This window comes from Alosa alosa, chromosome 12, assembly GCF_017589495.1.
Source record: "Alosa alosa isolate M-15738 ecotype Scorff River chromosome 12, AALO_Geno_1.1, whole genome shotgun sequence".
NCBI classification, from domain to species: Eukaryota; Metazoa; Chordata; class Actinopteri; order Clupeiformes; family Clupeidae; genus Alosa; species Alosa alosa.
In genome coordinates this window covers 81,974-107,082 of record NC_063200.1, presented here as the reverse complement: position 1 = coordinate 107,082, position 25,109 = coordinate 81,974, and the positions used below count along the sequence as shown (strand labels likewise).

The 25,109-nt window shown below is 43.1% G+C and overlaps 1 long non-coding RNA gene across 1 annotated transcript; it reads left to right on the top strand.

The window, feature by feature from the left end:
• The first annotated feature begins 24,245 nt into the window (after nt 1-24,245).
• Nucleotides 24,246-24,541, top strand: LOC125304948. The gene is made up of 2 exons (XR_007195292.1): nt 24,246-24,337; nt 24,422-24,541. It is a non-coding gene; the product is annotated as an uncharacterized LOC125304948 (long non-coding RNA).
• Nucleotides 24,542-25,109: the final 568 nt, after the last annotated feature.

Below are 25,109 nucleotides of genomic sequence, written 5' to 3'. Positions count from 1 at the left end.
CTGCTGCACTGCAACCTACAGCAACAATCACATAGTGAAATTTGCTGATGACACAACTCTGGTGGGTCTCATCACCAAGGGCTTAATTTGTGACTCAATACAGGTTGGAGGTCGACCTTCTGACCACGTGGTGCAGGGACAACAACCTCCTGCTGAACGTCAGCAAGACCAAGGAGATTGTTGTTGACTTCCGGAGAGGTCACACCCAACACCTGCCACTGACCAGACGGTGCTGTGGTGGAGAGAATGAGCAGCACCAAATTCCTGGGGTGCACATCAGTGAAGACCTCTCCTGGACCACCAACACTGCATCACTGGCTAAAGAAAGCTCAGCTGCTCTACTTCCTCTTGAAACTCAGGCGCAGCAAGTGCTCCACCAGCCATCATGACCACATTCTACCGATTGAGAGAGCATCCTCTCCAGCTGTATCGCTGTGTGGGGCGGAAGCTGCACTGAATAGAACAGGAAAGCCCTGCAGCGCATTGTGAACACAGCTGGAAGGATTATTGGTGCCTCACCCCCCCCTGAAAGACATTTACACCACCCACCTCACCCGCTAGAAGGCTTACTCCACAATTGGAGTGACGCAAGTCACCCCGCCCCACAATTTGTTTGATCTACTGCCCTCTGGGAAGAGGTACAGAAGCCTGCGCTCCCGCACCACCAGACTCACCAACAGCTTCATACACCAGGCCGTTAGGATCCCTCCACCCTCAGCTACATAACATCCTGGACTTTAGACCCACAATGGCTGCCTTGCACTACTCCACTTGTACACTTGCACACTTTGCAACTTGTTGTTGTTGTCCTGAAAACACAACACACTTCTGCTGCTCTTACATAACTTGCACCACTATGCCACTTGCTTACTTAGGTCAAACAGAACTACCTCAGCCATTTATTGGCCTGACTTTGCACTACTATATTGACTGTCTAGGCACAATTGCAACCCAATTTTGCTGCTCTTATTTTTTCATTTTATGTGCCTTCTTATTTACTTTTTATTGTTTACTTGAATGTTATGTTTGTCTGTGGACTTAATTGGTAAAATTTAGAGATGCACCGATATGGAATTTTAGGGCCGATAACGATAACCGATATTTATTGGTTTGTTGTGGCCGATACCGATACGATAACCGATAATATTACTCTTGAAAAAAAATTGTGAAAAGTGATTTAGGGAAAGCATTTAATAAGCATAATTTTATTGCAGTAATTTTACCTACCACCAAATGATGGACAGAACTCATAATAGTCCCCAATAGTACGGCAGTCAACAACATAACAGTAGCCTAGCCCTACAGTATGTGTGGCTCCTTTAAGTGAACCTGACGTCAGTCAATTGCGAGTGAGTGGCTAGAGAGTTTGAATTGTTTTCATTTATGACTAAACACTCATAAACGGCTCAGCTTGGAATATGCTACAGTATAGCGACCAAATCAGAGTTTGTGAGGGAAACTTAGGTTTAGTTTCAACTGCGGGTAACTGAATAAAGCTGCAACTCCTCAGACTGTATCTTATGTCCGCTTACTCTGTTACGCACAACCTGCTGCAGCAGGAATGAAAGGCGTTAGCCCCGAGGTTTTAATAACTTATTATGATGACCTGTCCGGAACTGAAGCAGAATGGTTAGCATATTTCTAGGTAATAATACAAAACCCAAGCTAAAGTAATGCAAATATAATACTAAAACACAACTTAGAACTAGGCCTACTTATGTACTCGTCCCACTAACGAAGTTTGTTTATTTGTTTCCGACCAGCTGTAAAGTGCAAACACACCAGCACAAGACGGCTCTAGATAGGGCTGAGCTCCGCTCTGTTTAAGGTTAAATGGCGGATCATTCACGAGAGGATTTTGAGATGCACAGATTCCCAAATGAACGCATATACACAGATTTTGTTAGAGTGGTGAAATACATTCACACCGCTGACATTATATTGAGGAAAAAGTATAGCCAACCAAGCTCAAGTCTAGCTCAAGGCTAGCTCAGTGTAGCCAGACGGACCTTACGCCTAAATTAGGACTTTAAAAAATATCGGCGCAAATTATCGGCCAGAATTCTGTTATCGGACCGATAATAATATTTTCATTTTTTCACTTATCGGCTAATAATATATCGGCCACCAATAAATCGTGCATCCCTAGTAAAATGATGTCTTGTCTCCACTGTGGGATAGTGAGAAACGTAATTTCGATCTCTTTCTATGTCTTGGCATGTGAAGAAATTGACAATAAAGCAGACTTTGACCTGTTTTTATGCTTTTTTGTTTGTTTTTATAATTTGTATTAACATTTATTTTATCATTATTTTATTTATAAGCTAAGGTTGCTAGCACAGGTGTCTAAAAATAGATACAAATACTTTCAGCACTTTCATGTTTGTAGTTTTGTGTTTAAAAATACAGTATTTGAAAAAACTATTGCATTTTAGGAAATAGCCATTCTTTTTTTGTATTATTCTTTAACTCTGACGTGGCCCTCCAATCAGATGACATTGGCAGAAGTGGCCCCCAGCTCATTTGAGTTTGAGACCCCTTTGTTAATGCTAGCTAGGAAGATTGAGACTGGGGGGAACTTGGCAACTATTTCAACCTAATAAACCCGTTTAGAAATCATTTGGATGGTTAAATGACCTGTTCTGGTGAAAATGGTGACTTTCCCCGCTGTGCCTAGCGTCCCCAGGCGGAAAACCAACCTTGCAACATTGAGACTACCGTCCCGGAAAGAGAAGTGAGAAACAAGAAACTTCTTTTAAATTGTGTTTCTTACCTTGTAACATCCACATAGTTCTGCCAAACTTATGCTAACCGTTCGCTAGCTTGTAAACAAATCCATGTGCTTTATCGTTACCTTTTCCCACAGTTTGAAATAGCATTATGCACAATTTCTCCAGCAGAGGGGGAAATCCTGCCAAGTTTCCCTTTAATGCTAGCTAGCTAGTGGAAGATTGAGACTGAGATATGTTAGGCTATGTTAACATTCACAAATCTTGGGATTTAACTGTAGGCAACGTTACTGTTGATGAAATATACCCCCGTTTCTAACCTCTCGGGTACCAGCTATCGGTATTACACGCCCCTCCCCCCCTGCACATCATTTGACCATGGTTATCTGTCAGGTTTTTTTGAGGAAATAAACTCCATAAATAACCATTCATTTGTGATGTTATGCCTCCTCCATGTTGTTTCCTATGGAGTTGTTCGAACTGAGGCTGGACTGTCATTGTCTCATCTGCTGTCTAAGGGCGGCGCTTAGCGACAAGTCAATTACGCTGCTCAACTGTAAGGGGACCCGAGAGCAAATCTTCTTTAGTGCTGCTTTAAATTCAATGCAAGCTGGCTGTTAAGAGAAACACTGGTCAAGTGGCAGTCTGCCTCATTAAAAGTTAAGAGTGTGTGTGAGAAACGTGTGTGTGAGAGTGTATGTGAGACTGTAGCAGTGTTTCCCATACGTTGACTAATCTGTGGCGGGGCGCCATGAAATCAAAACCGGCCGCCACACATTCATTTTCTATGTTGTACTAAATTAAAGATAAGATAAAATCCTTTCACTGAGCTGCGCTTTTTACGCACGCAGCCTTTCCTTGCCCTGCCCCTCCTCTGCATGTGCATTTAACAAAACATTAACGATTGTTGAAGGATTGTTGTTGCCACATAGAAGCATTGCATAGAAGACGGTGGGCTAAATTGCTATTAAATCCGCTTAGCATCGTGACAATGCTAAGCAAATTTGTTCAAAACTGCTGCATTAAAGTTAACTCTGCTAAGGTTTTATCACAACATACATTGATGAGACTAAACTAAGTTAAGTTATGCAATCAAGTATTTCAAAGCTAACGTTAGAATACTGTTTGGATGTCGTCGAGTTTAGCATGCTTACTACTTACAGCTGCTTGTCAATTTCGCTACTCATGCACTCATTTTATTGACTCTGATCCCAATTCAAATGGAAAAGTGTTTTCCAAGACTCCAAGAAAAGTGCTTGTCCCAAGGAGAAGTACGAACCTTTATTTTAACTAACTACTTAGAAAACGCTATGAATTGCATCCACACATCAGCAGCCTTTTAACTGTGTTAATTGCAAGGGTTCCCTCATGAACGTCTTAACCCTTTACCCGTCAAAGTTGCAAAATTGCGACAAACAACGTCACTGATTAAAACACACGATAGATCCATGTACGGTGACAAATCTCATTTGTACTCTCCACCACTAGTTGGCAGACACCCAGAGCTTCGATTCAAGCTCAACCTTTTTTTTTTTTGTTGAGGAAGCACGAGAGAAACATGCGAGAAACAAACGAAGAAGGCGTGCATTTCCTCCATAGCACTGATTTGACCAGGCTATTTTATTGTATAGTAGAATAAGGTTTGTGGTTATAGTAATAGTTTACTATTGTTGGTTTACATGTGACTGCTTTCCTGTTCAGGTGTTATGTGGGTGAAATGACAAAAAAGTAAGCAAAACTGCTCAAATATATGTTCAACATTCAGTATTTACTGAAATGTGCATAATTCGAGGTGGTTGTCATCCAGTGACGTCATAATATGCAAATTAGATGTGTACATTTACCCCCTTCATAAACTTTTGTCCATACTCAATGATTTTCACATTTATAGTAGGACTTTATCTCTGACCACTTGCAAGCCATGGCCTTTTGAAATTTTGATGTAAAAATCAAGTGATGTTTTTTTTTTAAAACCTGGCGCCTAAAGGGTTAAAGTGACAGGCACTCAATTAGACCTATACACTACCAAGACCCCCCACCCCCTTGTCCAATTCATGCTACCGCCACAAATTCAATCAAATTCATTATAAAATTTATGAAAAATGAAAAGAAATAAGCTTTCTGAGAATATTGTGACATTGTATTTTAGAGTAAGATGTATACAGTGGGTCCCAGTTAAGTTTGGACGGGTTCCTTCATGAATCACGCACCCCATTTTCTCAGCAGAAACTGGCACAAACTGCAGTTGACACAAACAACCACAAGGTGTCACTTGGGAGTTCTGCCACTACTATTTTTGATGCGACTTGACTTAACTGCTTCCATGACTCAGTGAGCCATTACCAAACATATATGATAATACAATAGTGTGAGTTTATATATCTTATACCCTATTTGTCACGGTTACTTATAGATGTGATAGTGTAACGATAAGCGCATGAGACTTTCAGCAGGGGCACGGGAACTTAAATTGATCACAGTAGTTTAAGCTTACACTTAAACAGACAAAACATTCTAATATGAAAATGTAGATGCAATTGTTGTAAAATGGTGCAGCTCCTTTAAGAAAGCCCCGTGCTTGGGGATGGAAGAGAGAAAGCGAGAGGGATGTGTGTTAGAACTTAGATGCGTGTGGAAAAAGTAGACATGCTGTTGAGACTGGAGCGAGTCATATTCAAAATAATGCAAAAATAAATCCATGAGATAAAACCAATTATCCTCATTCATTGCAACCGCGGCATGCCTGCTGTGCCGGCGCTCAAACGAAAAAAGATATCAAAGCACCTTTTGCGTTTGAATGTAGCACTAAATTTTTTAAAAACAGCTGGACAAATGATTTAGCTAATTGATTATAGCCTGCACACCAGCAATTGTTGAACATTTACCTGTACAAGACAGTAGCCCAGCCTAACAAGCATGTTGCATGTTGTAGGCCTACTGTAGAAATTTCACTTAAATTGTAAACCGCAACATGCCTGCTTGCCGACGCTCAAATCCATTAAACGAAAAAGATATCAAAGCAACAAGAGGGTTGAGTCTGAATGACACTGAGTTCAGACTCATATTGCTCCTCATAACCATCTATAAAAAAGTGTGTTTTCTTTTCTTTTTGAGCACGTCCGAATCCCAGGACATAACGCACTGGACCTTATAATAGGCTCGAGATATAATTCTAAAGGGGGCAGATAGGGGCCTACTGCACTTAAAACTTAAAAAGATTGAACAAAGCTTCCCGAAATTTGAAATTGCGATCAGTGACTGGCATCGGGTGAAGCTTTTCGAAGTTGAACAGGCTATTAAAAACTATTTGCGCACCTCAATGTCACAGGAGAGACTGGGCTCTCCCTTCTATAAATTGAAAAAGACGTTATGCTACCTGCAAAATGGCCTATGATTTCATTGCTGAGTTTGCGGCAAAACAAGACAATGTTTTTTCAGAGTAAGGATATGGCGAGTCAGTGTCATTTATTTGTCCAATGTTAGCCTACAGACCAGTTTCCATAGTGCACAACTTATCAACAGTTTGAATGTCGTGTGTGTTTCTGCTCATTGACAAATACCGTTCAGCACAATGATTCATGCCCAATTAATTTCCCCTGTTAAAGTGTTAAGCCTTTGTTACACTATTTGGTTTCGTGGATGTAGCCTATGATAAACACCATATGGCCAAATATGTGACTCAGCTAATGTTATAGGCTATACAATTTCCCCTCTTAAAGACAAGCTGGTGTAGCTTATTAGACTAGGGCTACTAAAATGCACCGACGGTAGCCTTGGCTATGTGTAAAGTAAGCTATCGCGATGATTTCATGCAAGTTTCATGCATCTGTCAAGTTCGCACAGGGCATCGCGACTATCTGTCAAGTTCGCACAGACAGGGCCTCGCACCCCTTTGCGACGGGCCCTGCAGCTCCTCCTAAGACAGCGAGGAAAAAAGTTAAAATACACGATAAACCCAGGAAAAGTTGACAGGTTTGTTTCGGTCCCGGTGATTATTTGTGAAATTGTGCAAACGACAGCCTTTTCAAGGCATTTCAAGGAAGGTGTTGTATGCAAGCTCCCAAATTGACCCAGTAGCCTACAGAAGGCATCAATAAATTGTTGGGACTAGGGAGGGTCATGCGTCTTTTCTCAATCACTTTGGAGGGTCATAGAAAAATGTCTTGCTGGCGAGGGAGGGTCACGTCTTATTTGACTAACGCTCCCAAAACTCCTCCGGTAGCCCCTTAAATAAATAACGAACAGTCCCTAATTGATTATAGCCTGTAGGCCTACACCAGCAATTGTTGAACATTTACCTGTACAGTACATTGACAGTAGCCCAGCCTAACAAGCAGATGTTGCAAAAGACATCAAAAGATGCAATTAATCAGAAATAAATAATGTAATCTGCATTGCTTTATTTAACAAACTGCAAGCAACAAGAGGGTTGAGTTCGCTGTGAGGCCAAACCCAAAAGCAGAGCCTATCTGTTAAGGCACTCGATAGGCTATATGGTAACGAGCTGTGTGCGCCTGGAAAGACAATAGAAGATCCTTTCTGAATAGCACAGCGAAGACGGCTCTGGTCATCCCATACCCTCCCCCCACTTCCTGTAGCCTACCATTATGACTTGTTGCCGTTTTGGGACATTAAGCTTTTTCACGTTAAGCTCCCTCCCCAACCCCTTCTTTCACAAGCAGTGGGGAGCTGGGCACAAAGTAACACTTTTGGTAGACAAAGGAGGGTTCACGCCGCGCTTCTGTCGTTTGGCTACAATCGGTGCAACCAGGCCAGGACAGATATTTTAGAGAAGGAGAGCCCGGTGCAGATCAGATGTCTTCTTAATTTTTCTTTATTCTTTAGTAAAAGGTGCAGAACATTATTAAACTTTGACTAACGTTTCGATGTGTCGATGTTTTGACTAACGAACATCGAAACGTTAATCAAAGTTTAATAATGTTCTGCACCTTTTACTAAAGAAAATTAAGAAGACATCTGAGCTGAAGACTCCTCTCTAACACTTTTGGCTTTGGCTAAATATTTCTAAAATCATTTGAGTAGTGGTCATATGTTTTAACAAGGAACACTTGTTATTGAACTAATAACAGACGTGTGTCCAAAATTTACTTTATTTTCCATAATGGAGAAATAACATATGCAGAGTCTAACCAAGGTCAATCTTGCCAAAAAGCCCTCAAACCTGAAAACACATGAGGCAAAAAGTGCAAAACATCAAAAACTAACTAAACTAACACACGATATTTTTGTATTGCAATCATTGTAGCCTACAGTTGTAACAGCGGCAACAGTCGTTTTTTTTACCCCCGTATGTGCTCATTATAAAGAATTTTTAACGTGTCCCAAAAACAGCTATCAACTAATCACTAAACGTCTTATAAACAAGTATTGCCAGGAGCAACACCTTGCAAAAAATTATAACAATAGACCTAGGCATTTATATGGCTCTGCTCCTGCTTAGATTCGAACTCAGAACTGCCTGAAAGTTGCAGAACTGTTCTGGAAATACACGCATTAACCCACTCGACCGTCCAGACAACGCTATCTGCTTTGGTAGGCCTATTGGGTAGGACTGTAGCCTACACTGGTTGCTGTGGCACAGTCTTGAGTGACCGAATTTGTTTTCCTTTGTCATATGAATGCTGTCATGTTGTTAACATTACTGTTAAGGAGATTAATCAAGACATCTTGCCACTGAATCCAAAACTATGTTTAACATTATGTACAAAGCTTATAGGCTACAGTGGACTAGCATGTTGCAGGGGCTGCTAAAACACAGAGAAACGCACTGAAAACTCGGCCAATCCCAGCCCTTGCTGTGAATGCTTCGCCCGGTTAAGCCCGTCAGACGCCATACAGCGGACTATGCTGCCCCTGCCGCTGCAGTTGTACTTACATTTCACCCAGCTGCGTGAATCACCTTGATGGTAAATGAAGTGTCAATTCTTAACTGGGACCCACTGTAACTGTGTGTGTTTGTGTGTGTGTGTGTGTATGTGTGTGTGTGTTCTGGGTGGGCCTGTGTGCAACACCCACTCACCTTCTCTGGGTTGTTGAGCGAACGCACCCCAAAACTCATGCAGCCCACGAGCTTCCTGTGGAGACAGAAAACACAAACACGCCGCAGGGCAGCATGGGTAATGTAGTCATGACACTGACCTCACTAACCTCCCTATTCCACACTCTCCTCTTCTCCTCTCCTCTTCCACACACTCTCCTCTCCTCCCCTCTTCCACACACTCCTCCTCTCCTCTTCCACACACCTCCTCTCCTCCCCTCTTCCACACTCTCCTCTTCTCCTCTCCTCCTCTTCCACACTCTCCTCTCCTCCCTCTTCCACACTCTCCTCTTCTCCTCCCCTCTTCCACACTCCTCCTCTCCTCTTCCACACTCTCCTCCTCTCCTCCCTCTTCCACACTCTCCTCCTCTCCTCCCTATTCCACACTCTCCTCTTCTCCTCTCCTCTTCTCCTCTCCTCCTCTCCTCTTCTCCTCTCCTCTTCCACACTCCTCCTCTCCTCCCTCTTCCACACTCTCCTCTCCTCCCTATTCCACACTCTCCTCTCCTCCCCTATTCCACACTCTCCTCTCCTCCCCTCTTCCACACACTCTCCTCTCCTCCCTCTTCCACACTCTCCTCCTCTCCTCTTCTCCTCCCCTCTTCCACACTCTCCTCCTCTCCTCCCCTCTTCCACACACTCTCCTCTCCTCCCTCTTCCACACTCTCCTCTTCTCCTCCCCTCTTCCACACTCTCCTCTTCCTCTCCTCTTCCACACTCTCCTCTTCTCCTCTCCTCCTCTCTTCCACACTCTCCTCCTCTCCTCTTCTCCTCTCCTCTTCCACACACCTCCTCCTCTCCTCTTCCACCACACTCCTCCTCTCCTCTTCCACACACCTCCTCTCCTCCCCTCTTCCACACTCTCCTCCTCTCCTCTCCTCCCTCTTCCACACTCTCCTCTCCTCCCTATTCCACACTCTCCTCTCCTCCCCTATTCCACACTCTCCTCTCCTCCCCTCTTCCACACCTCCTCTCCTCCCCTATTCCACACTCTCCTCTCCTCCCTCTTCCACACTCTCCTCCTCTCCTCCCTCTTCCACACTCTCCTCCTCTCCTCTTCCACACACCTCCTCTCCTCCCCTCTTCCACACACTCCTCCTCTCCTCTTCCACACACCTCCTCTCCTCCCCTCTTCCACACACTCCTCCTCTCCTCTTCCACACACTCCTCCTCTCCTCTTCCACACACTCCTCCTCTCCTCCCTCTTCCACACTCTCCTCTTCTCCTCTCCTCTCCTCTCCTCCCCTCTTCCACACACTCTCCTCTCCTCTCCTCCCCTCTTCCACACTCCTCCTCTCCTCTTCCACACACTCCTCCTCTCCTCCTCCTCCCCTATTCCACACTCTCCTCTCCTCCCTCTTCCACACTCTCCTCTCCTCCCCTATTCCACACTCTCCTCTTCCTCCCCTCTTCCACACTCCTCTTCTCCTCCCCTCTTCCACCTCTCCTCTTCTCCTCTCCTCCCCTCTTCCACACTCTCCTCTTCTCCTCTCCTCCCCTCTTCCACCTCCTCCTCTCCTCTTCTCCTCTCCTCTTCCACACACTCCTCCTCTCCTCTTCCTCCTCTCCTCCCTCTTCCACACTCTCCTCCTCTCCTCTCCTCTCCTCTCCTCCCCTCTTCCACCTCCTCCTCTCCTCTTCCACCTCTCCTCCTCTCCTCTCCTCCTCTCCTCTCCTCTCCTCCCCTCTTCCACACACTCCTCCTCTCCTCTCCTCTCCTCCTCTTCCTCCCCTCTTCCACACTCCTCTTCTCCTCCCCTCCCCTCTTCCACACTCCTCTTCTCCTCTCCTCTCCCACACACTCCTCCTCTCCTCCCCTCTTCCACACTCCTCTTCTCCTCCCTCCCCCCCCACACTCCTCTTCTCCTCTCCTCTTCCACACACTCCTCCTCCCTCCTTTCCTCCCCTCCCCCACACCTCTTCTCCTCTTCCTCTTCTCCTCTCCTCCCCTCTTCCACACTCTCCTCTTCTCCTCTCCTCCTCCCCTCTTCCACGCTCTCCTCTTCTCCTCTCCTCCCCTCTTCCACACTCCTCTTCTCCTCCCCTCTTCCACACCTCTTCCTCTCCTCTCCTCTCCTCCCCCCTCTTCCACACTCTCCTCCTCTCCTCTCCTCCCCTCTTCCACACTCTCCTCCTCTCCTCCCCTATTCCACACTCTCCTCTTCTCCTCTCCTCCCCTCTTCCACACTCTCCTCCTCTCCTCTCCTCCCTCTTCCACACTCTCCTCCTCTCCTCTCCTCCCTCTTCCACCTCCTCCTCCTCCCCCCCTATTCCACACTCTCCTCTTCTCCTCTCCTCTTCCACACTCTCCTCTTCTCCTCTCCTCCCCTATTCCACACACTCCTCCTCTCCTCTTCCACACACTCCTTCTCTCCTCCCCTATTCCACACACTCTTACTCTCCTCTTCTCCTCTCCTCCCCTCTTCCACACTCTCCTCCTCTCCTCTCCAGATACATTCTTTGCTTTCCAAAATCAAATCTTTTGCAGCCGAGTCCCAAACAAAACTCTTGGGCTCCATCTGACCTGGAGACGGGTGTGATGATGCCTTTCTCCGCTCCTTGAGTGCTCCTTTGCAAATGTGCCTATAGCATGTCTGACCAGGAGATGTGTACAGAGAAGAAATGTTTGATGCCGTTGGTCCACATAATAGCCTGGGGATTAAACTTTGAAAACCCATTAAAGGTCCACAGATTTCCATGAATGAACGAATGTTGCTGTCAAAACTGTTCTCTCAGGAACGGTAAATGTTTTTCTATCTTTGACTGGGGATGGGGAAAAAATAATATAAGATAAGAAATGAATGATATAAAGGGCTCTATCTCAGTGATCTAAAACACATGGTCATTGGCAAATAGCTTAGGGATTTGTTCAGTCCACATCGGGGTTTTGTTATCAAACGTCGGATGCCTGATGCAACAAGGTGGTTCTTATGTTTCTTAATCAGTCATGGGTGTGTTTTGGGGGTAACATCCTTTAAACCAATGAAAATTACATCTGTCATTTCCTTTAACAGCAAACAGCACATTGAAATTTTGATAGTCAGCGGCGCATTTGAAGGAAGGAAGGAGTGTAGCCTACATGCATCTGCACTCGTCTATTATTTGAACTGGCAAAGTGAAACTAAGCTTCACCGTGGTGTCATAGTCAACGACAAAACAGTTCTACACAGTTAAGTACTTTTGTGTCTAACATGTTAGATGGAACGATGATCATTATTAATACATGTTAGATGCAACGGTGACCATTATTAATAATAATAATAATAATAATAATGATCTAATAATAATCATTATTAATACATGCAGTGATACCTTGGAGTGTGGCGGTCACTGTGCCACATGGTCACCAGCAGTCGTTTGTATCGCTCCTCATCGCCCATGGCACTACAACGGAGGATGAGTGAGTGAGAACATGAGAAATAAAGAAAAAGAGAGAGGGGGAGATAGAAAAAGAGAACACAGATGTGAGGGTTACAGGAGTATTCGGGCAAATACCAGTATGAGACTTGGACACACACATACACACACACATACACACATAGGTGATACTGACATACTCATGATCAAGCCTGTCGCGGTGTCTGAAAACAAAATGACTCAAGCAAAGAGGAGGAGGAGGAAAAGTTAGTTGTTAGTGCATTAGATTACTGGACCACAAGGGAGAGAGTGAGAGAGAGAGAGAGAGAGATGTAGAAAAAGAGGGAGAGAGATGTAGGGAGAGGTAGAAAGAGAGAAAATGAGAGGGAGGGGCCCTATCCTCTGTCATAACCTTTCCCACGTAGATCACTCGGACACTGGCCAGACAGAGATTGCAACAGACTCCATTACAAAAGTCAAGAGATTTACGACAGCATCACAGGGGATGTTAGATGACAGATGACCGTCAGAAGAATCAAGATATTTTTTCAAGAGATGCATTTTTGGAAATCTGTATGCACAGGATCATAAGAAAGTGCAGCACATTATCAAGTTAGCCAGCAGGGTCATTGGAGTTGACCAGGCATCTGCAATCCAGCTGTATCATGAGCTCATTTTAGGACAGATGGAGCAAATTTTATAGATAGATAGATAGATAGGATAGATAGATAGATAGATTTATTTATGGATAGGATCATATGGATCATTTATTCATTATTCAAATGACTTTGAGAGGCTTACAACACGAAGGTCTCCTGATAGACGGGGTTTCTGCAGTCAGGCACTGTCTTTGTCCTGCGTAGTGTTCTGGCGTCTCTGTTTGGCACCAACCCCACCTGCAAGACCACACCCAGGTTAGTCCCTCAGAGTTGTAGAGCAGCAATACACATTCTTTACTGTCACAACTTCATTATTATGACCGCCGCTAGCGTAGCGGTTATATACTGATTGTCAGAGTTGTTTACTTCCTGAATTTTTGGTCAAAGATTACCGGGACACCGGGGCACATGAAACTTGGTGGGCTTGTAGCCCCACTAGACTTTTTGTTTGGTCAGAAAGATTGACTCCCCTGAAAAAAAAAATGCATTTGGAAATTTTATGGTATGTTGGTATCTGCTTAGCCCATAACCAGTCATTTGCCCCCGGTAAAAAATTAAAATCTTTATACTGATGATCTTTAGATGAGAGGTTCTGAACTGCAACAAATTGCATATGATGATTAACCTGACATCCTCTGGGGATATAAGTTTTGTGGAATTTCATCCATGGGGGGCTATAACATAAATTAATTTATAACATTTAGTGACTGTACACCCATCAGCCTGTAGATGGTGGTGTTGAGCGAAGGGTTGCTGGTAGAGGATGATACTCTCTCACACATACTCTTTCTCTCAAACACACACACAGATGTGCTCCCACACATGCATGCATACACACACATGCACGTATGCACACACTCACAGACACACATCCACATGCATGCACACATACAAACACACACACAGACACACATGCATGCACACACACACACACATCCACACACACAGACACACATGCATACACACACACATCCACACACACAGACACGCACACACATAAACACACACACACTCACACGCACACATATACACACGCACATACTATCAGTGTCAGTAATTATAACGGCCGATAAACAATTACAAATTCAGTGAAGGAAAACCGAATATTCATCATTTAGGCTGCATTTCCAGTATTGGCGTTACGTAGTTTATCCACCAGATGACGCAACATCTTGCTACAAGACACACATGCGTTACTAAACTTGTTACTTACTTCCTACAAAGACAACACAATAGCTTACAGCAGAGAATGTCTAATAAGGGTAGGATGATTTTAACATGAAATGTAATTCCCATTTCTTCTTGAAGCCGAAATAAACCTGAGAATGTTTATCGTGCTTGGTTTTTGCTGCAGGTCTGTTAATCTTACACCAGCTTAATGTTATATCCATAGGTAAAATAATGTTACCATTAGCATTGGTTGAGTGATGGAGGCTAGTTTGATTGTTCATGTATTTGTGAAAACATGAATGCGGTTATACCAAGCAAATTGATAACAGCACTGTAATTGTCTCTTTCCACTGTCATCTCATTCTTCTCTGACCATACTGACAGGAGCTAAGTTAATTAGCCATAATGCTAATGTTCGCTAAAGCGATGGTTTGTTAATGGAAGATAACATGAAACCATGAAAGATAACCTGTCTACGATGCATCCTAAATACACAGGCTGGGACATTTCTGTTTGCTAAATAGGTTTCAGAATCAGCTTTATTGGCCAGGTTTGTGTAAACAAACAATGAATTTGACTCTGGTTAATCTTTGCTCTCACAGTACAACACTCACTTAACATATAAAGCAGTGGTTCTCAAACTTTTTCTGTCATTTCCCACTTTGGAGGTGGCGAATTTACGGGGTCAGCACTATGTTCCCATATTTCTAAGGTTAGGGTTGGGGTTAGGGGAACATAGACATGCTCCTGAATTTACAAACCCCACATGACCCCATTAACCAGGCAAAATGGTAACTTAAAATATATTTTTTTCGTGTTTTGGGTCCATGATATATTTCCGGTCTCGTTCCACTAGTTCAAAATGTTTTTTTAATTCATATGTCGGTCTCTTTATGACTCCTATGTTTGTGTGTGATTATTTACCCGACATCAGTGAAGACCTCTCCTGGACCACCAACACTGCATCACTGGCGAAGAGAGCTCAGCGCCGCCTGTACTTCCTGCGGAAACTCAGGCGAGCAAGTGCTCCACCAGCCATCATGACCACATTCTACCGAGGCACCATTGAGAGCATCCTCTCCAGCTGTATCGCTGTGTGGGGCGGAAGCTGCACTGAATACAACAGGAAAGCCCTGCAGCGCATAGTGAACACAGCTGGAAGGATTATTGGTGCTTCACTCCCCTCCCTGAAGGACATTTACACCACCCACCTCACCCGCAAGGCTTTTACCAAAATTGTGAGTGATGCAAGTCACCCCGCTCACAGTCTGTTTGATCTACTGCCCTCTGGGAAGAGGTACAGAAGCCTGCGCCCCCACTACCAGACTCACCAACAGCTTCATACACCAAGCTGTAAGGATGCTGAACTCTCCCTCCTCCTCCCCCCTCAGCTACATAACATCCTGGACATTGGACCCACAATGGCAGCCTGCACTACTCCACTTGCACACTTTACAACTTGTTGTTGTTGTCCTGAAAACACAACACTTCTGCTGCTCTTACATAACTTGCACCACTATGCCACCAGGTTTCAAACCTACATTACTGGCAGAGATTTTTATATCAGTCTAGGAGATCATGTATCTGAAAAACATGACTTGCCTTTTGGTGTGGCCTCAGGGGAGCTGCCTTGGTCCCCTGCTATTTTCTCTATATATGCTTCCATTGGGAAACGCCATAAGTCAGCATAATGTAAACTTCCACAGCTACGCAGATGATACCCAATTGTATCTTTCTGTGGAGCCAACTAACCCAGATGGCCTTTGCTCCCTCACTGCATGCCTAACCTCCATTAATCAGTGGATGAGCAAAACTTTTGAAACTAAATGATGACAAAACAGAGGTACTTCTGGTTGGACCAAAACTAAAGCGAGATATTATTCTTAGTAATCTGGGGGAACTTGGCACACCAGGTCAAACCAAAAGTAACAAGCCTCGGTGTCATCTTAGATGTAGAGTTAAGTTTTAAGCCCCATATCAGTAAAGTTACTCAGACAGCCTATTTCCACTTGAGAAACATTGCCAAAGTCAGTGGCCCTTTTAACTCAACAAGATGCAGAAAAACTAATTCACGCCTTTATCACTAGCAGGTTAGACTACTGCAATGCACTTTTCACTGGTCTTCCCAAAAAACATCTAAAGAAATTGGCACTCATACAGAACTCTGCAGCTAGACTTTTAACTAAGACTAAGAAGAGAGAACACATCACCCCTGTGTTGGCTGAACTGCACTGGCTCCCTATTTCCTATAGAATTGATTTTAAGGTTATGTTAATTACTTACAAAGCTCTGAATGGCATAGCACCTTCATATATCTCTGAGCTTTTAATATCTTATCAACCACAAAGGAAACTTAGATCATCCAATTCTAATCTTTTAATCATTACTCCAAAGTGCTCCACAAACAAAGTGGAGAAGCTGCGTTTATCCATTATGCCCCCTTAAACTATGGAACACCCTGCCTCTGTACATCAAGCAGGTGAGTTCAGTAAATATTTTAAAAAAGATCTGAAAACATACCTGTACAGGAAAGCTTTTAGTTAACTCATCTTATCCTGTAGACTACATTTTCAGATTATTCTACATCTGCTACTATTGGAGGGCGCAGCCAGCCAGAAGCAGATGGGCTCCCCCTATTAAGTCAGGTTCTGCTCAAGGTTTCTTCCTGGAATATGGGAGTTTTTCCTTGCCACAGTTGCCATATGGCGTGCTTGTGGGGGGTAAGAGGGTTAAGGCTGCCAGTCTTATGGCGTCATTTTCTATATTTTGATATGTTGCTGAGTATAACATAAACAGCAAAGAAAAGTGATTGATAATGACTGACTGACTATTATTGTGTTACATGCTTCAAATGTAAAGCACTTTGAGCTGCATTCTGTGTATGAAAGGTGCTATACAAATAAAGCTTTATTATTATTATTATTATTATTACTTTCTTTCTTACTTAGGTCAAACAGAACTACCCAAGCCTTTTATTGGCCTGACTTTGCACTAGTATTTTATTGACTGTCTATGCACAATTTCAATCAAATTTTGCTGCTCTTATTTTTTCATTATTATATATGCCCTCTTATTTACTTATTTACTTACTTTTTGTTTTGCTTGAATGTTATGTTTGTCTGTGGACTTAAATTGGTAAAATATGTCTTGTCTTCACCGTGGGATAGTGAGAAACGTAATTTCGATCTCTTTGTATGTCTGGAACATGTGAAGAAATTGACAATAAAGCTGACTTTGACTTTGACTTTTAGTTTTGAATCTGTGATCTTCCTTGTCAAAAAGAAAGGCATTTGTTTCCTTCACTTCATTGTGCTCTGCTCCCCACTAGCCCGCCCCGCCTCCACACTTTGACAACCACTGATATGAAGAATAAAAACAGAGCAGTAAGAATAGTATGAAGAGCAGTAGAATATAGCTATGTGTAAGTACTGTATGTACATTTTGAGCAGGCTTAAGTCGCAGAGACGCAAGTCGCGAAAAACGACTTTGATTTTTTTTTTTCAAAATTAGTTATTTTCGGTTTTTTTGGAAGAATGTGCAAGTTGAAGTCCTAAAGAAGCAATTCCACGTTTCAGATAACAGCATTGGTTGCTTTAAAAGTGTATATTTTGTCTTTGAAAATGGTTAAGTTTCAGGAAGTAAACCAGCGTTTGAATTGGGCGTGACTATTAGTGCTCTTTTGTTCTGTCGGCCAATCAGCTGTATGCTAGAAGTAACCTCATGGCTACTTACTGAACCAGCATGCTGTTTGTTTACAATTGGAATGGAGATGGACAAAGCACAGCGGATTGCAGATGAGCTGAATCTGATGATGAAGGCGACTGCATTACATTGGAGAACATCCCTAATCTAGAGCTGACCTTAGCCGAAGATAATTACAACGAGGAAGAATCTCTCGGTCTGGCAGCAGAGGAGCTAGATCGTAAGATATCAGATGCTATCTCCACAGTTACATTTGACAGGGGTCCAAATGAGGACCATTGTGTCCCCCTCCCATGCAAATGCCCGTTGTGCAGTAAGGTGGTGCAAATGCCTGTTGTGCAGTAGGGTAGTGCAGTAGGGTGGTGCAAATGTCCGTTGTGCAGTAAGATGGTGCAGTAGGGTGGTGCAAATGTCTGTTGCGCAGTAGGGTGGTGCAAATGTCCGTTGTGCAGCTGTTGTTGTCCCTGTCAAGGTTGCCATGGACACCTCAACAAGCACAGGAGATGTACAATGAAGAGAGGGAAGGAATAGTGCAATATCAGTATAGTCTGAGGTTAAAGATTTAAATATAAATATAGTGCAAGGTAGTTCAGTGCAAAGATAATGTATTAACAAAGTTGTAAGATTGAAGTATTGGTTATCAGTTACAAAACTCAAACCTCGAAATCGGTATCGGCCCTCGGGTTAGCCAGATCGGGTTTGCCATCTTGTGAATAACCCGTTCTATGCCATCTTGTGTATAGCCAGTTCTATGCCATTTTTGAAAAAATAGTCGGTTCTATACCATTTTTGGGGTGTGAGTAACAGAATGGGGCCTGGTTATGCATTTCCTGCTTTCTGTACATCCATCTTGGGGAGTTGGAGACAATACCAAACAAACAGCAAATACACCAGCACACACACAGCCACTAAGTGACTGCTACGACCAGTCATGCAGGATGCTATGAGCTAATCGTTTACCAAACAGATAACACACTTACAACAAATACAGCCAAAGACAACACACATACTACACAACACAAAAACACCCCCACACATGCAGATGCAGATGCACACAAACACACACAAACACCCATTTATGCAGATGCGCGCAAACACACACACAGAAACACACACAGTTGAAAATCCAGACCACACAGAAAACACACAAAAAGAACAGATCAACACTATGACACACACCAACATATATACACACCAACATACACACACCAACACATACACACATATAATCACACAAACCATCTCAGAAGGGTTTGATGCAGGAATGGCAGTATGATTACATGAATTTGTGCTCTCCCACTCATTGAAACAGGGGTAGAGATGAAGCCTCCAGCTCAAATCCCCTGACCTGGGTGAGGATCTGAATCAGGATTAGAGCCTCACACACACACATGCACACAAGGGGATAGCATTCTCCTCTCGGCTCTCCTCTGTGGTCTATACTTTTTGTCTCTCCTCTGTTCTATGCTTTTTGTCTCCTCTCTCTCCTCTCTTCTCTGTGGTCTATGCTTTTTGTCTCTTCTCTGCTTTTTGTCTCTTCTCTCTGTCCTCCCACTGTTCTGGACTCATGACCCCTTGATGCGGAACTCCAAACCCACACATGCACGTGGAGCCTCTCACCCCGAGAGCCTTCACAGAACACAAACATAATTTGGAACTGTGCTCGGAATGTTAATGAACCAGTTTCATAGCAACAGCAACAACACATTTCCAGACAGCAGCTGGGACAGACCTAACCCTGACCTGGCCCTCATCACACAGCCCTGATCTAAAGCACATTCAAATTCACAAGCATGAATGTTCCTGAATGTTTGTAAACAGTTGTCTGTTTGCCTTTGGTCAGAGTTTTCTTTGAATGATTGCGAACAATTTGAGGAGGTAGTTCTCTGGGAACGTGACAGATGGTCACCGTGGAGATGGACTGTTTACACAAAATCATTGAAATGTATCAGTTTCCAGAAAAAATGTTCACCTCTGTTTGAGGAATTTGAACACACCTCTCTCATCCTCATCCACATGAACTGATTATTCATGACAAACTCCATAATCAGGCTCCACCTGCTGTGTGCAGTATTTAATATTCAGCCATTTCATTTCAGTCCTGATTGGAAAAGATCATTGAAAAGACTCCAAATAACAAATAAAAAATGTCTGCATTCCACAAAACATCCCAGCATGGTGAACCGAAAAGCTTTAATTTCGCATTTCAATTGGAAACGATTTGCACCCAGCATCAAGCACATAAGCCTCTCTCACATCCCATTTCACTGGAGAGGATTGTCAAAGCACACGGTCCTGTTGGGTGTCTGCATGTGGAGTAGACTGTGCAGGTGTGTAAAAACTAGAGATTAGATTAAAGATTAGATAGAGATTAGATAAAAATTAGATTACCTTGACATAGGAGTTAACTTTAGTAAACTAGTGATTAGATTAGAGATTAGATAAAAATTAGATTACCTTGACATAGGAGTTAACTTTAGTAAACTAGAGATTAGATTAGAGATTAGATTACCTTAACATAGGAGTTAACTAGAGATAAAAATTAGAGATTAGATTGGAGATTAGATTACCTTGACATAGGAGTTAACTAGAGTAAACTAGAAATTAGATTAGAGATTAGATAGAGTTTAGATTACCTTGACATAGAAGTTAACTAGAGTAAACTAGAGATTAAATTAGAGATTAGATTACCTTGACATAGGAGTTAACTAGAGTAAACTAGGGATTAAATGAGAGATTAGATTGGAGATTAGATTAGAGATTAGATAGAGATTAGATTACCTTGACATAGGAGTTGCACGTGTCTCCCTTCTGGTCCACAACAAGGCCCTCGGCTTCCATAACTGATAAAACAAAAAGATGAAAGAGTGAAACGCTACTCAGAGCCCTCATCAGGTCTGTACAATCTGACCCGACCCATTCCAATCACAAGCTGAGTCTAGAACACAACTGGGTCTGATTTGAGTGGCTCTGACTGCCATATTCACCCCAGGGCAGGGACAGATGTGTGCTGCACTCCAGAAACCTCAGATGTCAGATACAGTGGGTACTGGTTAAAAATTGACACTTCATTCACGATCAAGGTGATTCACGCAGCTGGGTGAAATGTAAGTACAACTGCAGCCGCTTGGGGGCAGCATAGTCCGCTGTGGCGTTAAGCAGTCGAACCGGACGGAGCGTACGACAGCAAGGGCTGTGATTGGCCGAGTTTTCAGTGTGTTGTTTCTCTGGGGTTTTAGCAGCCCCTGCAACATGCTAGTCCACTGTAGCCTAGAAGCTTTGTACATAATGTTAAACATAGTTTTGGATTCAGTAGCAAGATTTCTTGATTGTACAGTGCCTGTCTCTCAGTAATGTTTTAAAATGAGAGCTTTGTCAGCTGGCAGTAGGCTACTTTGTCGGCAGTCATGAGAAGTTCGCTTGCTAACAGAACATAAATGTGCTGCCCAGAAACCTCGTGAATAGTTCTGATTTTTTTACTACACTAACGAGGTTGAAATATAGCCTTTGCCTACAGCATCTCCTTAACAGTAATGTTAACAAAATGACAGCATTCATATGACAAAGGAAAACGAATTTGGTCACTCAAGACTAGGGTTGGGTACCGAAACACGGTACCAATAGGGCACCGGTTCCGACGTAAGCGGTAGTAACCAGACCGAATAAGAACGAACATTTCGGTGCCTCATTTCGGTGCCTGAATTTTTTTTACCGCCCCCTGGTGTTCCGGTGTCAACTTGCGTGACGTCAGTACCGCTACTCAGCACACTTGTTGATCAGAACTGGTAGGTGAGAGGATCAGTGAAGATGCCGAAAGCAAAACGCTCAAAGGTTTGGCTGCATTTCACTTCTAAGGATGCAGACTCTGATACATGCAACAGATGCCACAAAACATGTGCATGCAAGGGAGGTAATACGTCAAATTTAATGAAACATCTGGCGACACATGGAATTTATTTAAAAGCTGAACAGTGCACCGCCTTTAAAAGCCTACGGATGCAAGGCCAAGCACTTCAGCAGCCGCAGCCAGTGTCGGCCTCGCCGGACAAATTGAAGAGAGTCCCAGCCCTGCCAGTGTGGTGGTGGACATCACCGATGATGATGATGACAGCAGCAGCCTTTCCTCTTCGGGTAAGTCTAGTAATTTAATGCCAACCGCAAATCATGCATGTCAGTCTAGCAAACATCATTGCCATTCAACAGCGTGAGTGAACGTGTACTATGTCCACTCAGTGTCCGCTGACTTTCTGCTTAATATGAAACTTATAACAAGTTGTGTATGTATGCAAAATGTTTTAACTAAGTTTCAACACCAGATTTAGCAGGCGCAATTTGCAACTACACAGGGACGCAACAAATAGGTTAGCTAAAGATGGTAGGCTAGCTGTTGCTACATGACCTGTGTTCGAGGTTACACCTGGCTTACACTCGATATACGACGCTATACTGTGTATTAAATATTTCTGCTTAGTGTCAGATATTTCTCTGCTTAAAGTAAAAGTCATAATATGTGAAGACAAAACGTTGAACTTCAGTGTTTTACATCAGTATTAAGCGGTGCAATGTTTAGTTTAATCAGAAACGGTAGGTTGGTAAGGTATAGTGTTTGAGGCTATATCGAGAGGGGGAGGGGGACAATTGTTCGAGGCTACTCCTATACCTGTGTTTGAGGCTATATCGATAGGGGGAGGGGGACAATTGTTGTTCCAGGCTACAGCCTACTCAATCCGAGGCTACTCCTATTTATCGAGAGGGGGAAGTGGGGTATAATTGTTATGAGCTGTTGAGCAGAATAGGCTGTTAGTAGTAACCTGAAGAGTTTGGTCTTATAAACAATTGTGTTATAAACAATTTTGATATATTTTTATTTCTGGGTTTACCACAGTGACTCCTTTCACCCTGGCTAAGAAGGCTGCACTAACCAAAGAAAAGGTAGAGGAAATCCACAGGGCAGTTACCAAATTTGTGGTGATGGGGCTTCATCCATTTTCCACGGTGGAATCGCCATCTTTCAGGTGAAAATGTGGGCTATATCAAAATAGAATTTCCTTGATGCATGTGTAGGCCACACCTCTGTACCATGAAGATATTCTGTGTACAAGACTAATTATATCATGTGTATTTTTTTATAAAGGGAGATGATCACTGCTCTCAATCATAGATACCAACCACCATCCAGGGATGACATTTCCAACAGGTTTATACCTGCATGGTATTCTGTTATAAAACAGAATGTCATCAAACAGCTGGCGCAGGTCATCAAAATTGCAATTACTTGCGATGGATGGACCAGCGTGGCACAGGACCACTATCTAACAGTGACTGTCCATTACATTTACAAGGGCAGCATCCAGCAGAAAGTGCTGAGCACTGAAGCAGTTTATGAGTCCCAGACAGGGCCAGTGGTGGCAGAGGAAATCAACAGTATTCTTGAGGAGTTCCAGTTGACTGGAAAAGTCATAGCTGCCACAGTAGACAACGCATACAACATGGATGCTGCCCTGAGAAACTTGAAATTTTTAAAAGTTGGGTGCTTTGCCCACACACTCAACCTGGCAGCACAGAAGGTGTACGGCATCCAAGCTGTAACTAGGTGGTGTGCAAAGATTCGCGCAGTGGTGGTGTGGCTGAAGCGCTCCACCATGAGCAAAACTGTTCTGAGAGAAAAGCAGCGACTCCTCAGTAAATAGCATAGATATCATTTTAAATAGATCTTGAAAAGTAATACTTTTAAGTATAAGCTATTGTTTATTGTAATTCAAATGTCTGTGCTTTAGATTTGCCAGAGCATAATGTTATCCTGGACGTGAGGACTCGCTGGAATTCTCTATACCTCATGGTGGAGCGGTTTGTGGAGCAGTTCCCTGCAATCCAGGCAGCTTGCCTTGATCAAAGGCTAAGGAGGCCAATGGAGAGGGACAGGTGAGGTGATGGACAAGAGGGTCACTTGCAACAATATCAATTTACCTTTTGTTCTTAACATTATTGTTTATTTTCCACAGACTAGAAAGGCTTACAGAGAGTGATTTTGAGAAGGCAGAGGAATTCATGAAATGCATGAAAGTCTTGTACACCTCAACCCTCTGCGTGTCAAGTAACAAGTCCCCCACATGCAGCCAAATCATCCCAATCCTCACGAAGCTGAAGGCACACTATTCAACCTCCGATGATGACAATGTCTTTATGGCTGCTATAAAAGAGAAGGTCTGGGGAGATCTCGAGAAAAGATATCAGGTACTTTTCATTTGCAGCCAATATTTATGTTCACAAAGAAAGAAGGCAAACTACACCATTTTCCCCATTAGACACTAAACCATGTTTTCATTACAGGATCAAGACATTCAGAACTTCCTTCAGGAGGCCACTTTGATGGATCCTCGCTTTAAAGGAAGGCTGGAAGTTAGTGTTGCGGAAGCTTGGGATAGGCTTGAGAAAGCAGTGATTGACAATGCTACGGCAGCTCAGGTATTTTACTGCATGTTTGTCAGAGACAGTGTACTAATTGCTCATCTTTTTTCATATGCACTATGTCCATGCCCATGTTACAGTTTCTGTAATTAAGCATTGCTGTTTTATGGGCAATCTGTTTGTGTCTACAGCTTCCAATAGAGGACCCTCATCAGAGTGAGGCAGGTGAGGAGGAGGACCAAGGAGGCATACATGTAAGTTCAACCATATACTATCTATCTAGTCTACAATGAATAGTTGTTTTTTTGTGCTATACTAAACTTGTTTGTATTTTCCAGCCAAGAGGAGCTCACAAGATGTCAGCCTTGGAGCAGTTGTTTGAGGATGAAGACAGAGAACTTCTCCATACAAGTCAAACAACAAGCAGTGCCCTCTCCATCACAGAGCAGGTCCAGAAAGAGATGGAGATATACAAAGGCCTGCCAGCTATCCCATCTGGACAAGACCCTGTGGCCTGGTGGGCGAGTAAGAGGGATACCCTCCCTAATTTGTTTGTCCTGTCAGAGGTGTACCTGTGTGTGCAGGCCTCATCAACCCCCTCTGAGAGGGTTTTCTCCTGTGCTGGGCATGCTATAAGCCAGGAGAGATGTCGCATATTGCCAGAGAAGGCCAATATGGTAATATTCCTGCAGAAGAATTGTTAAAAAAACTGATGTAAAGTGTCCTCACCAGTCACAAAAGCCTCTTTAAAGGTGCAATACTGTTGTGCAATATCTTGTTCTATATTTGTGTTTTATATTTTATATTTGTATCTATTTTAATAGTATTAATCTCCAGTAGCCTATTATTATATTGTTTGATACAATATTGTTTTATCAATGTGAATTTTTATTTTATATTGGTTTATTTATTATTACCATATGGTACTTGTATTTATTTTGTTTAAAGATTTAAGTTAATATTGTGTTCAATTTGGCCCTGGAAATAAAAGGGTATTGTTTTTTGACAAAGTGTGTTTGGTTTGTT